Source organism: Mustela lutreola, chromosome 4 (assembly GCF_030435805.1).
Source record: "Mustela lutreola isolate mMusLut2 chromosome 4, mMusLut2.pri, whole genome shotgun sequence".
NCBI lineage: Eukaryota > Metazoa > Chordata > Mammalia > Carnivora > Mustelidae > Mustela > Mustela lutreola.
Genome location: NC_081293.1, coordinates 152,496,216 through 152,511,483, shown reverse-complemented (window position 1 = coordinate 152,511,483; position 15,268 = coordinate 152,496,216). Strand labels below are relative to the sequence as shown.

Genomic DNA, 15,268 nt, shown 5'->3' with positions numbered 1-15,268 from the left:
ATGGAGTAAGTGTAGGTTTGTGGCTTGTGAGCAGCCAGGGTGAACCGGCTTGTCCATTTCAGCTTTCGCCTAAACCACCGGGACGCTTACTTCCTGAGTCAGTGGTGATCTCGCAATGCTAACAAAAGACCCCCATTGATCACTGCCCTCTCGTAATTGCTGCCAGTGTGAGGCTATCCCTCACAACTTGTTGACATCTCTTGACAATTTAAATATGGCCCGTGCTACAGGCCCAAAGCCGTCTTAATGCAGGGCGAAGAATGAAAAGGCAAATATGGACTCTTGCAGCAAACTCAAGTTCAGGGTGCAACAATGCTTCTCCAGTGATGACATTTAATTGTGCATTGGCAGCCTTTCCACTGGAGCCTCCAAGTTCTGCTTGAGCTGAGAGGTTGCTGGTAAGCTAACTCTTAACTAACCCCATAACCTTTCAGAAACAAGAAATCAGGGGCGCATGGGTGGCTCAGTGGGTTAAAGCCTCTGCCTTTGGCTCAGGTCATGATCCCAGAGTCCTGGGCTCTCTGCTCAGCAGGGGGCCTGTTTCTTCCTTTCTCTCTCTGCCTGCCTCTCTGCCTACTTGTGATCTCTGTCTGTCAAGTAAATAAATAAAATCTTAAAAAAAAAAAAAAAAAGAGTATCTTTCTAGAAACAAGAAATCAGGAGGCGGTGTGTATCCAAGAGCACTTGGGTGTGTTAGGAACCTCTGGAAAGAAAGGTCTCGCCCCAGGGGTGGGAGTGGAAGTTGGCAGCCTGTGTCCAAAAAACTGCTTTACAACTCATCCAGACTCATGTTCAGCAAACTGTTGTGAGGGCTCAGCAAACTGTGAGCGTGGCCAAATCCAGACCAGTGCCTGTTGTAAATAAAGTCTTACTGGAGCGCAGCCACACCTATTTGTTTACATAATGTTTATGGATCTTTGGCTTTTGCAAGAGCAGAGCTGAGTGGCCGAGACAGACTGTATGACCTGCAGAGCTAAAAAATCTTTCCTATCTAGCCTTTTAAAGAGATTGCTCTAATGTATATGGCCAGATGGCAGTTTTCATATGAAATCACTGAACTGGGTGCCTGGGTGGCTCAGTCGGTTAAGTGTCTGCCTTCAGCTCAGCTCATGATCCCAGAGTCCTGGGATCCAGTCCCACATTGGGCTCTCTGGTCAGTGGGGAGCCTGCTTCTCACTCTTACTCTCCCTCTGTGCTCTACCTTTCTCAAAGGAATAAGTAAAATCTTTAAAAAGAAAGAAAGGAAAGGAAAGGAAAGGAAAGGAAAGGAAAGGAAAGGAAAGGAAGATATCACCAAACCGAGCCTTCAGTAGAAGGTTCTGTAATCTTAGAGAAGCCTTGCAATTAATTGTGCTTTGAAGCCTAGAGAGCTGGACCCGAGACACTGAGGCCACCATCTAGGCTTATTATGAAGCTTTCAAACTCTTGGGCATTACTGTGGTTCTATTTCCCTAAGACATCAGTGTCTATAGCTAATAGTCTAGCTTTCCGTGATTTCAGGAACATGGCAAAACTGGGAGAATCAGAAGGCCCTTGGAACCCTCAAAGTCTAAATCGCCGATTTCTGAAATGGAGGTATAAAAGTTCAGCACAAGCCTTTGAATCACATTTGGTTTGGATGACTATAAAGGTTTCCAGGGTCACATGTAAATTTAGCAAAAGTTAGGCATGCTCGTTCTAGCATTCCATAGTTAAATTCAAATTTCTGGATTGCTTAGAGAAAGAATTCTTCTTTATAGTTGAGAAGGAATTAACCATCAAGGCACCAGATTGCTATAATTGTTAAAAATCTAGTAGTTGTTTGGGTCAAAAGCTCTCTAAAATGTACTATGTACTCTTAGTATGAAAGTTCCTGATTTAGGTCTATTGCCAACATGGGTGGCAAACTGAGACCCAGTCCTGGGAGCTCCCCTTCCTGTTGTCGTCCACATTCTACCCCCAGCTTCATCAGCTCTCACACACTTGGAGAAGATGTCCTTTGCCTTGAATCAGCCAGCGGGCTGATGTGTTGAGAAAGATTCTGAGGATGCCTCTAGGGGCAGTAGAAAAGAGCTCCATGACCCTGATTGGTGTGGGCGATGATTGCAGAGACGAGGTTAGGTATCATCTACTTTCCCATTCTGATTCTTGCTCTGTGGCTTGCAGACCCTTTGAATGGCAAAGTCATTTTTTTGTAGCTTTGTTATCAGCTCTTTACTCTGCTGATGGTGGATTTGGGACTCAGCGTTCCTGTTGCTGGGTCTCAGCATCATCTCTCCTTCTGTTCCTCTGGTTCCTTACTTCACTTCTCTCCCCTCCTTTCGTACAGTCAGTCATCTATCTTCTGGGCTCCTCTGACTGTAATGATTTCTCTTGAGAAGTATGTCTTTAGACACTCCTGGTCAGGAAGATGCTTCTTTCTGTTCCCCAGGGCCACTGTTTATAGGTGTGCAGACGGGGACCTGGACAAGGTTGCCTGGGCAAAGATGGGAATGGAGGCTTCCGGGCAGTGTGCGCCCTGCCCCTTCCACATTGAGTCTTCTGCCTTCTACTTCCCCTCTCCTTCTCTCTCTTTTTTAATCCACTACCCCTGCATTCTTGTTTTAGTAAATGGATGATCATCCGTTTGTTTTGATGTTCTGATTGGCCCAGATTTGGCCAGTAGGACCCCTTTCATGTCGGTTCCTTTGTTCTTTTGACACATCTTTATCCTTTTTTTGTGTGTGTGAGTACTTCCTTCCTTTTTGCAAAACACAAAATTACAGATTCATCTTTACCTTCCTTGCCTCAGCCCTGGAATCAGCTACTTCTGCAAGAAGCCCTGGTTCCTTTCAGTTGGGGATGATATTTAGAAATCGAGACCAGGCACTATGCTGGCAGTTAACTGGGGGTGTATTAGCTTTTAGAATTTAAAAATGTTTTAAAAGTTATTAATGATAGCATGAGTTGATATTGATACTTCCAAATCCAATCCAATCCCATAGGTTCTTCTTTGCTTTTCCTATTCCATTTTTGTAAGTTTCTCAAGAGAGAAACTTGACTCTCAATAGTACATCCTATCTATTCATTTGATCAATTCTATTAACACATTTAATTTCCATTTGAATTTGTTCTGCCTTGGGCATCTTGTAGTTTCTGAAACAGTTTTGTCTTTTATTTGTATTTCTTTCTTTGGTAAAATGAGTCTCATTATGTGTCTTCTTTTTACTTGTCTGTTTTTGTTCTTAGTTTTTGGATATACTTACTTACATGTTTATTTGAAAATAATTCAATTTGTCATATTGTGTTAGTGGTGTCTTCTGCTTCATGGTTGGATTTTGGGGGATAGTTTTTATTAGCTGAAATACTTTTTACACTTTTATCTCCTTCTAACAGTAGTGTTCTATGCAATTGGTTAGATTTTTTTTCTATTCCTAGGCATTTTGTGAGTGAGTTTTCTCACTGAAATCACCATTTTCTGTCAATATAATAAAGTTCAGTATCTTTATTTTTTTAATTTTTAAAAAAGGTTTTATTTATTTATTTGAGAGAGACAGAGATAGTGAGAGAGACCAGGAGAGAGGAGGGGCAGGGGGAGAAGCAGGCTCCCTGCTGAGCAGAGAGCTGGACATGGGGCTCAATTCCAGGACCCCAAGATCATGACCTGAGCTGAAGGCAGACACTTAGCCAAATGTGCTGCCCAAACCCCTCAGTTCAGTATCTTTAAGGGAGATAACTTTGATGATGATGGAGGTAGGGTGGAGGGGGAGTGGCCACAAAGTCTTACCTTTTTATTTGCTTCAACAGGTTTCTTATCTTAAGTTTCTTGCTTCCTTTTTGGTCTTCACTGTTGCATATCCAGGCAACACTGCTTCTTGCTTGTTTTTCTGATTCTTCCCCCTGACAGGGGTTCTTCAAGGCTGCCATTGCTGTCCTGTTCACTTTCAAGTCCCTTCTTAGTAACAGATTCGCTGAACTGCCAAGTCCCTGACCACTGTTTAGTATTTGGGTAGTTAGTGTTGGACTTGCTGTTTCTGAGACTTTCTCTTATCTTCAGACCTGAGATTTTCTCCTGACAATCCTTCCTGCCCCTAGATCTGTAGGTCAGCTCTGGCTTGGCTTGGTCCTAGTGAGTTCTGCTCGACTGAAGGACCAGTCCCTTACTTGAGCCACAGTGTCCTCATAGCACAGGGCAGGAGCAAAGAGGTTGACCCAAATTATTCAAGCGCATTTGAAGCTTCTGCTTAGATAGGGTGTATATAACATGCGAGCATATTCACTGACAAAGGCAAGACACATGGCCAAGCACCCCCCCACCCCATGAGGCCAGGAATTGATTGCCTTCCACATGGAAACACAGCAAAAGTGCGGAGTGGACTATACTCTTATGGGGAAGGGGAATGTTAAAATGCTCATGTGCATAGTAAATCCTTAAGTGGGAGATTTTAAAAAACAGATTGACCCAAATTAATTGACCACAGGGCCCTTTCCTTGAGGTACATCTCAAATTCTCCAGAGAATACTTTGGGAAATGCTGCTCGGCTCCATCTTGAGATGTGTGAACTAACCTTCCAAAGACATTTCTTTGAAAGTCCGGGTAAGTGGAGGATATAGAGTTCTGAAACTCATGTTTCAATGAGTGAGAGCCAGACTTTAAAACCTTCCCATGTCATAAGTCCTGTACCCCCTTTTTAGCTAATACTTCTTCAGCCCTGAAATCCTAAAAAAAGCAGATTTGGAAAATAATTAAGTTCTCATGCTTTCTTATCCTTGTGGATATCAGTGATCTTGTTAGGAACCATCCCCTCTCCCAACCATGTTTTTTCCTTCCCCTCAAATAATCCATTATTAAAGAACCATTTGTGCTTCTTCAGATAAGAAAACTAAGAGTCTCCCTGTCTGATTGTTTCAAGTCTCTTTCTGTATGAGTGGTATCTTTCTCCGATTCAACTCACTAACTAGCAGCCGTTAGCATGGTCTCCCATATACGAATAGTAAATTGCTTTGAGTGATGAAAAATTGCCGACTGAGCAGGTGATGTGCTCATGGTGGGTGACGTATCTTCACTCTGTGGGCTTTGGTTCTATGGAAAGCAGAGACATAACATTTAAATCAGGAACACATATTCTGTTTTTGTAGCATAAGGTAAGTGTCTCATAGCCTTGGAGTGACGAGATACAGGTCATTGGGCTAAAAGAGGATGGGAACGAAGGTGTCCTCATTCCCGTACCCAACCTGGTGTTTGCCTTGGGCAATTTACTGTCAGTCTTCTCACGGGCCACAGAAGAGACACTGCATGAGGCCTGAACAAAATTCTGCTAATGACGCTTGCAAAGATAAGAAAAGGGTTGCAGAAGGTGGCGATGGGCTGTACCATACTGCGTCAGTGGTGTGCTTTCTTTTTACCTCCAGTATGTGTCTTCTAAGGTTTTTTACCCCCCAAGGTTTTCATTGTGGTAAAAATATGTAACATGAAATGTGTCATTTTGATGATTTTAAATGTAGAATTCAGAGCATTGAGTACATTCATAGTGTTGTGTAACCGTCCCCACACTTCACTTATGGAAATTTTTCATCATCCCAAACAAGTCTGCCCATTAAACAAATCTGTCTCCCCTCCCCACAGCCCCTGGCAACCTCTATTCTACCTTTTGTGTCAGTGAATTTGCCTATTCTAGGCCTGTCTTGGGAATGGAGCCCTACGCTATTTGTCCTATTGTATCTGTTTCTTTCAGTATAATGTCTTCCAGGTTCATCCATGTTGTCACATTCATTAGAATTCCCTTCATTTTTACATCCAAATAATATTCCATTGTATGTATACACCATGTTTCGTTTATCCATCCATCCGTTGATAGACATTTGAATTGCCTGTCTTTTGGCTACTGGGAATAATGTTGCTATGCGCAGTAGTGTGCACGTGAAGCCTCTTCTGGAAGGTTCCGGTCCACCTCTGTAGCCTTGAAGTCCCGACACTCAGTTGGGTGGAGGTATGGCGTCTAACAAATAGAAAAGGGCAACTGGCAGCAGGCAAATGGTTAAAGTTCTGGCTTAAAGTTTTATAAGCTCAGCTCTCTTCTCTTTTTTTCCTCAGGGAAGACCTTTTCCTGGAATCGAGTTCAGCTCTTAGAACCCCTCCATGGGTGGCTGATGGATAAAGCAATAACGCTGACCGAGTCTTGCTCCTTTCCATATTAATGGGACCATTTGCTGTTGTGGGATTGAAAGTATTACAGTTGAGTGACAGTTGTTTAATATTCTAATTACATAAACTTTCTGTGTTACAGTTTTGCCATTTGACATATGAGATTTCATAATGTGATTGAATTTGTATGTTGGAACTATGTTTATTAATGGGGACTGACATGGTTCTAGTAAGAATTTATGTTTAGCTGACTGAGTGAGTGATGTGGGAAATCCACAGTGATCGTCTGGGGGAGGCTGGAGTACAAACTGACCAGAGTCTTTTCTGTTTCAGTTTCACAAGAACATTTCTTGGAAACGAAGTTCACGTTTTCACTCATTTGGACACATTGAGAGATGATTGGATGTGAGATGAGGGAAGACTGGCTCAAAAAACGGGAATTTGCAGAGGTCTGAATTCAAAGGAGCTGCTCCGTAAAGAGATTGTCCAATGGGGGGAGGGCACAGAAACACACTTAGACCATCTGATTTTATTACCTTTTCTTTCAAAAGTCTTTTCTGGCTGCGGGTATAAATACATACTAGTTAGCAGAAGCTTTAGGCTTTTTCTTTGGAGAACAACTAAGTTCTACCCATTCCAGCCTAGATAACTGGGTTGGGAGCCATTTTTTCAGAGCGGCTGTGGCCTCAGAAGGTGGCAACATGATTTTTGCCTTTGCACTCAGCTCAGATCTGAATCAAACTGGGCCTCAGCCAGGAGGTTTCAACAATTTATAATTTAGTGAGGTTAGGCTCATCCTGGTCTCCAAAGGTAGTTTAAATTGCGTTTAAACAGATTTATGCAAAACTCCAGCACAATATTATAAGATCCAAATAAATCAGAAAACTATAGTCATTTTCATCTTCTAGGATATTACAATTTTAAACCGGCCAAGAGAGTTTATATGCTAGCAAGGTTAAAAATTATAAAGCAAACAGATGAGTTCGACCCCTAATCAGATTTCAATTTTTAAAAAATTATTGTATATTTATTTTTTTAATTATGAAGGTAATAGAATTATCTTATAGAAAACATAGAAAAGACAAAAAATTTCTCCTAAGATAATACCTTTAAGCAGCCTCTAATGCATTTTGGTATAATTCTTTATAGTCTTTTCCCTCAGCATAACTATTTATCTTTTTTTCTTTACATATTGGTCATCATAATTTAAGGACAAATTTGTATCTTATTCTTTTCATTTAATATTGCACAAAAGCATTTCCCACGTTTCTATACTGTCTTCATAGCCATAATTTTAAATGACTTAATTGAGGGAAAACAAGTAACACAGAGCATTTATATCACTTCCAATTTTGTAGTAAACTAGACCATGGGCATTTGCAGAGTCATCATTCAAGATTTCAGCCATTTGCAAGCAATTCCAAAGGCCCAAGGCATGTAACAATTAGTTACAAAAGTATCAAAGCCTTTGGGGGAATTTGAATCATAAGATCAGAGTCCAGAAGCTAGCCAGTCAGTCTGTGAACTGATTGCCCAATATGAGGGTATTAATGTAGTTTTTCTATTTTCTGTTTGTCCCATATGTGTTTTATGGGAAATTACTATATTCGTTTTTGCTGCATAACAAACCACTGAGGAAAATGCTTAAAACAACAAACATTTTATTATTTAGCTCATGATGCTAAGGTTGGCTGAAAATGCTGGGAGAATTCTGGCCTGGGGTGGCTGGCTGGAGCTGGGGGACCTAGGAGTCACTCAGTTACTCACGTATCTGGAGTTGGCGGGGTGTTGGCCAGAGTGAGGGGCTTGGCCTTTTCAGCACATGATCTGTCTAGATTCAAATGCTGGTGGTCCCATGATTTTAAGCGCGGAAAGAGAAAGCAAAATCTATATGCAAGTACTTCTCAGTCATTTCTCAATGTGCTTGCATCCTATTTGCTAATAATGTTCCATAGGAGAAAGCAAGCCGTATGGCCAATCCCAAATCAAAGTCCATTAATAGACTTTACCTTTGATGGACAGAGAAATAGTATCATATTGGAAAGAGGCAATGCATACTGGAATAGAAAAAAATATTGTTTGCAAGTGAACTACCACAATTTCATATCCAGTGTATGATCACATTTGGGAATCTGCAAAAGTCTGGCAGAAGTCCAAGGGCCACACCATTTGTGATTTATGGGGAGGAGGATCTTCTATTTATGGGCAAGTATTGTAAATAATACTTTAATACTTCTCTTTGTATATATATTTTCTAAAACTCTTTTGAGTTATTTGGTTAGGATAGATTCCCAGAAGAGGAATTACTAGGTCAATGAGAATGAGTATTTTTATGTCACTTAATATTTATTTCAAGCTTGCTTTTCCAAAAGTTGTGTTGAATCATGCGCTGTCAGCAATGTATGTTTGATTATTCACAAGATTACCTGTTTTGCCACACTTCTGTTGGCACTGAATGTTATTATTAATAGATTTTGCTAGTTAAAAGCTAAAAAATGGTTCCTAACTTCCACGGGTGTTTGTCTTCTAGGGTGGCCATACTAGATTGCCACACCGTGGCTGGCTTAAACAACAAAAATTTATGTCCTCACAGGTTAGGAGCGAGAAGTCCAAGATCAAGATATTGGCATGTTGGGTTTCTCTGAGGCCTCTTTCCTAGACTTGGCAGACACCCACCTTCTTGCTGTGTCCTCCAGTGACCTTTTCTCTGTCTGTGCACATTCCTGCTGGCTCTTCCTTTTTTTAGAAGGACATAAGTCATATTGGATGAGGGCCCCACTCTGAGGACTCACTTAACATTGATTACCTCTGTAAAGGCCCTCTGTCCAAATGTAGTCACACTGGGGTTTGGAGCTTCCACATATGAATTCTGGGGGAATACAATTCAGTCCATGACAGGGTGAGTCTAGGTCTTGTGAGGCCTGAAGCTTATCTAATTTGGGGACCCTCTTTAAAAAGAATATAGAATCACAAATATAAAATTGTTAGGTGCTCTTCCTGGTCTTGGAAGGGCACTAAGGGTTAGGCCCCAGAGTGGCACAGTTAGCCCAACTCTGCTCACTGCTGTTTTGCACTTTAGTTAATAGTGGGCATAAAGGCTACTCATTTGTGTATCTGCCAGGTATACAGCTCAGGATATTGGTTTTGAATAAAAAGTGGCAGGAGAGGAGAGGTACCATTAAGTACCATTAATGGTAAATGTTACCATTTAGCCTGGAAGGTTCTCAGGTTTGAAGCTTTGGGTTTAAGCAGACATGGTAAGGTTTTTAGGAGAGGCCTCAGTTGTTCTGGCTGAGCAGCAAGCCACTTATGTGGTGTGTTTGCCTTGGTGACAGTGAATGTGTCTTATTGCCTCCAGTATTTTACCTCGGCCATCTGAGCACACGGCTGGCCCATGATCAAGAGGGAACCAATCTTCATTCTTTAATTAGACATGGGGTTCAGAATCTGACTTCCCTGGAGAGAGGGAACACGCAAACATAAGTTGACATTAAGATAGAAATGCTTTATGCTAGATTCTCTAGAAGTAAGTTCTCATTGGCGGAAGGGAGGTGGCACTTCTCCAAAAGAAGGTATTGAAAAATGGAGTTCGGGATGCCAATGAGAAGCTTCACTCTTAAAAATGTTGGATGTAACACTTTTACTGGTCCTAGAGGACATGATACTATCTACAGAAAACCCTGAAGACTCCAGAGAAAAAACTGCTAGAACTGATAAATAAATTCAGTAAAGTTGCAGGGTACAAAATTAATACACAGACACCAGTTGCGTTTCTACACACTAATAACGAAGTAGCAGAAGGAGAAATTGTCTAGGAATGTCTAGGAAAATGTCTAGGAATGAACTTAACCAGGGAGGTGAAAGATCTGCACTCTGAAAACTACAGAAAATATGTTGGATGGGCCAGTGTGGCTATGGAGGACACAGATGTTGTATCCTAGCACAGAGCTGTCCGCATGGAGAATCTGTTGTCTTAGGAATGTGCTTCTGCTACCATTCCTGCTTCCTTCCCTGTCAACTACAGAGGACTGAACACAAACAGGGACTTCTGGGAAGGGGCAGGGCTATGCTGTGACAGGCATCGCCTTAGACCAATGAGAGTGTAGAAACGGATCCTGGGGGGAACAATTACTCAAGCATGAGTCTTTAAGTAGAGGTTGTGGGGAGTTTGGAAAGTTGGTTTGGCAGTGGGCTGGGTGGAAAGCAGAAGTCACATGGGAGTGGAGGTAAAAAGAGAAATTAAGAAGAGAAACCCTCATGAAATGGCACATTTAAAGATATTTTTAAAGATATTTTAACTACATATAGAAAAGGTAAACCTAAATTCCTTTCCCTCTTGTTAAATAATACAGATAATTCATAGAGCTGTGGAGATCATTGTTCAAAATCACCATGAACCTTCTGGCTCCTGGAAGACAGCCAGTGAAATTCCCAGAGCTGAAAGGGGCCTGTCTTAACTACCAGCCTGAGTTACCACTGACACCCAGCAAAACATGTAGGAAAATATTAGCATTTCCTATACAAACAAATAGGATATAGTCTGGGGACACAGGTTTATCTAATCTGCCTTTGAAAAGATAACATATAAGAAAGCACAGGGCTTAGACAGGAAAATCACTTTGCACAAAGTCACCAGTGATCTGAGGTGGGGTAGTCCTCTTTGCCTCCGAGAACAAGTAGAGCATTGTCTCATCCATGAAAAGAAAACACCCTCTGATTTTCTAATTTTGCTCCGAACCAAATTCTCAGTTAGCATCTAAGGATGTATTTTCTTTGTCCTTCTCTTGCCTCCCTTCTTAATTTTCTTAACCTCCGATTTTTAATGGGGCTATCTAAGTGGATGTTGAAACAGGCTGAATGTTCAGAAAGAGTACATTTCCTATGTAAACAAACACGGCCCAGCTTAGAGAGAAAGGAAAGCAGTCTTGTCAACCCGAAAGGACCCAGCACATGGTAATTTTCGTAACTGAAGTATTCCAGGGATCGCAGAGTACAGGAACCATCCATAAAACGGGAACTGGACCACACAAAAACACACCCATGGCTCCAGGCGGGCACGTTTGAAAGTAAGCAGACCTTGAGGAGTAGGAAGCAGGGGGCTTGCATCAAATGATCTTTATAAATGCCCCTCTAAAATTAAAACCCTCTCTAAGCTTCTTCCAGGTAAAAATGTTGTTGTCTGGGGGGCTGGAGGCCATGAAACTCAAGCGCTGTGGAGAGGAAGACAAATAGACTGCTGAGGTCGGGGCTGGAGTGACGTGACCTTGAGATTTTTGTTTCCTTTCTCAAGGTCTTTTGACATGCGTCATTGGATTACAGTTTCAAGTCTGGGATTCCGATAGAATTTGCCTCCACTGAGAATTTACAATGCTTTAAGCACAGTACTAGATGGTTGTAGACAGTCTCTCGTTTGAGTTCTTCAAAGACAACACCTAATTATCCCCAGAGAAATCATGGCCAAAAAGACGGGATGGTGAGAGTTCCTAAATCTAGACATGATTTTCTTTGGAATATCTATGCTGCTGTCAAAGGTGATTTCTTGCCCACCTGCTGGGAAAATTTTTGACTCTCTGAAGTCTCTGAATAATAAGTGTTATTGGAGCAATCATGATATTTTAAAAAGATTTTATTTATTTATTTGATGGAGAGAGAGATCACAAGTAGGCAGAGCAGCAGGCAGAGAGAGAGGAGGAAGCAGGCTCCCTGCCGAGCAGAGAGCCCTATGCAGGGCTCGATCCCAGGGCCCTGAGATCATGATCTGAGCTAAAGGCAGAGGCCTAACCCACTGAACCACCCAGGTGCCCCTGGAGCAATCAGATAATTTTTTAAGACAGTAGGCAAAATGTTCATGTTTTAAAATAGAGTCTATCTGTGATTCTCGTAGCTTCCATTCTTATTCCAGATGAAGTGCTGTGGGTGCCAACGTCCAGAAGAGCACTTTGTCACCTCTGAGGATTAGCAGAACATGGGGAGAAAAAGAGACCCTGTTATCTTTCCATAGTTGTGGCCATTTAACTTCCCAGAGATGGAAGTCAAAATTTCCTTTGGTGTAAGTGGTAGCTTTTGACTGGCTGTAAGGAGAGCCTGAGTTTGTTTAATTTGGAGTAAAGTTTTATGAGTTAATCTCCAGTGAGGGAAAGCAGCAGTAAACACAGAACATATTGGTCATTATTCCAAGTATTTCTACATTCTTTCTCATGCATGAAAGGAGAAAAAAATTTCAAAAAAATGGGGAGGCATGGTGTTCAAACATGTGTGTGTATGTGTATGTGTGTGTGTGTAGGTGGTTGAGTGCGCGTGTACGCATAATTTTGTTTTGACCAAACCATCTGGTGTACAATATACTTCAGTAGTGTGAAGGCAAACATTTACCAGGAGATTCACATGGTTTCTGCTGTATATAAACATACTTGCCAAAGACTCTTACATTTCTAGAAAGTGGAGATAAACATAGATCTCTTTCGGCATATATTAACTCAGTTCAATCCTTTACAGACCAAACTGTGATTTATTTTGGTGGCCCTTATAAACTCAGGTGGGTTAAAATGCTAGAGAGACATACACAATCTGGAAATGATCACTGTCGTGTCTGAGGAAAACTACCATTCTCCTCAACTTTAGTAATAGAAGCGAAAAATTCAGGGCTATTGTGATATGACTGTGTGCTGAAAAGTGGATTAAATCTTGATTAAATTACAACATAAATAATATCTTAACTAAGAATGGTAAAAGTGAACTTGAAATGGTCTTAAAAACAAAGGAGGTAATTTGCCTGATTTATTAGGGGAGAGAAAAAGTAGCTTTGTGTGTGTTCTGTGGATTTCATGTTTAATGGGACAGACTTCTAGGGAAACTGCTGGGGTCTGGGGAAGCTAGACCAAGAGCTCCTAGCATGCAGGCTGGATTTTTAAGAGGCTAGAGGGAGGGAAAAAATCACCCGCCCATCACCCAAACAACCAGCCACCCAAACAAGCTAAGTGCCCAGGCCCTGGGAACATGGCCACTGTTTCCAAAGGGGGTCCTGGGTATCAGAAGAGCACTAAACGAGGGAGTACTTAAACTTCAAAAGGAAAAAGGGGATTTATTAGGTGGTTGGAGGGGAATGTTCCCGTAACTGGGGCCCCTGCTGCTCTCATTCTCAGGCTGGCAGGTTGTTGAAAACCCTCCTGTCAGATACAGATACGGCTTTGGCTCTTGGGCGTTAGAGGCAGCTTGAACATTTTGCACTTCTGTTTCTCTGAAAGTCCAGGATGTAAGGTGCTTCCTTCGAAAGCCTCTCTGTCCTTCACCAAGAATAGGCCACATTCAACTTCACTATGGGGTGGTAGTGGGGGTTGGTGGGTGCTGGAAGACATGCTTCTGGCTGGTCATGTGTCCGTAGGCAAGGGTGTCCCCTCTGGGGCCCTGTTCACTCATGTGAAATGGGGGAGTTGTTCCTTAAGGAACTTTCCAGCTCTAAAATCCTGTGATTCTCAGTGGGCCAAGAAAATCCAGCTTCTGAGCAAACAAAGCTCAGAGTGGTAGAGTGGAGTTGTTTGTCAAAGGTCCCACAGCAACTGATAGTCAGGTCAAAGAAGAACTTGAGACCATATCTCTCTTCTGACAACTAGACTCTGACATCCAATAAGGCTGAGGGCTTTGGGAGGGTGATGACCATGCCTATTTTGTTCACGATTGTATATCCCATATTCCTGGCCACAGCCAGCACTCAAGAGACATTTAGTGACTCAGTAAATGAAAGGATGAATAGAAAGCAGGGACTTCCTAGGAGCAACCTGGTTTTGAGGCTAGGATTTGCTCAGTTCTGAGGTGTGGAACCCCATGTGATCAGCGAGCCTGAATTTCATATAGAGGAGGGCAACCTCCCTGGCATGCTGGGAGAGAGACGGACAGAGAGGCTGTGTGGGAGACTAAAACATTGCTGTCATTAATTCTGACGGCAAAATCTGGCTTGTTGTTTCACAGACGCATATGTCAAGTGTCACACTTCTGGAGGCAATGCAAGGAATGTCGGATGAAAGCTCTGAATCTGGATATGGGTGAGTCAAGAGGCAAACCTTGAACTGTTGAGGGTTGTGCAACACAATCGCTGTGATCGGAAGTGTGGAGCAAGTAGGTTACCTGAGGAGTCTCCATAAAACATGTCACAAGTCTTTGAAATAGCACATTGTGACCCCATGCATACTCACCCAGTGAAGATTACAGATTTACGAGATGAAACTTTGCTTTTACTCTGTGCTTGTAACCTGATATTTTAGGATAATTCCATTGTCTTTATTTTGTTGTTTAAAAATGTGTAATGCAATGCACTAAAAGTTGATTTCATGTACTAATCCTTAATCTTCAAACAATAAGGGATATATGATTGACGTGGGACAGTTTGGGGCACGTGTGCATTAGGTATTGCCTTTGTTTCATTTTGATTTAAAAAAAATAAAAGTTTTACTGAGATACAGTTTGTGTGCCAAACAATTCACCCATTTAAAGTATGCAATTCCATGCTTTTTAGCATATTCCCAGAGAAGTGCAAACGACCCCCCACGATTTTAGAATACTTTCATCCCCTCAAAAGGAAACCCCACATTCTTTAACTATCACTCCCCATCTCCCCATCTTCCCGGCTCCCTGGCCCCAGGCTACCTTCTGTCTCTCACAGATTTGCCTATTCTGGACATTTCCCATGAAAGGAGTCAGAGAAAATGTGGCCTTAAGCGATCAGCTTCTTTCTCCGAGCATCCATGTTCTCCAGGTCCATCCATGATGTCGCATGTGTCAGCCGTCCGTTCCTTTTTATGGGTGAATAGTGTTCCGTTGGGTGGGGTCTACCACGTTTTGTGGATCCCTTCGTGGAAGCATTTCATCTTTATTTACAGAGGCTGCTGTCTTTTGCTGCTTAAGTCTTTGTGGAGTAACGAATGTTGAGGTCGGACAGGACCGCAGGGTGGAAGCCCGGGACCCCCGCACCGTGAGAGTCTCGCGGTCCCACCGCCCCGCCTCCCTGGGTCTGCCTGTCGCGAGACGCAGAAGGAGCGCGCGGGCAAGGACTGCTGGTGCTGCTGGAAATGGGGGGCACAGAGCCCGCGCTCCTCCCTTCGGGTGGCGGGGAGCCACGAGCCGAGCGAGGGCAGGAGCAGCCCACGTGTCAGGGCCCATGAAGAACGTTCT

The 15,268-nt window shown here is 42.5% G+C and overlaps 1 long non-coding RNA gene across 1 annotated transcript; it reads left to right on the top strand.

The window, feature by feature from the left end:
* The first annotated feature begins 261 nt into the window (after positions 1–261).
* LOC131830410 (uncharacterized) lies at positions 262–14,499 on the top strand. Its single transcript, XR_009353143.1, has 4 exons — positions 262–398; positions 6,053–6,193; positions 6,437–6,552; positions 14,069–14,499. It is a non-coding gene; the product is annotated as an uncharacterized LOC131830410 (long non-coding RNA).
* The last annotated feature ends 769 nt before the right edge of the window (positions 14,500–15,268 follow it).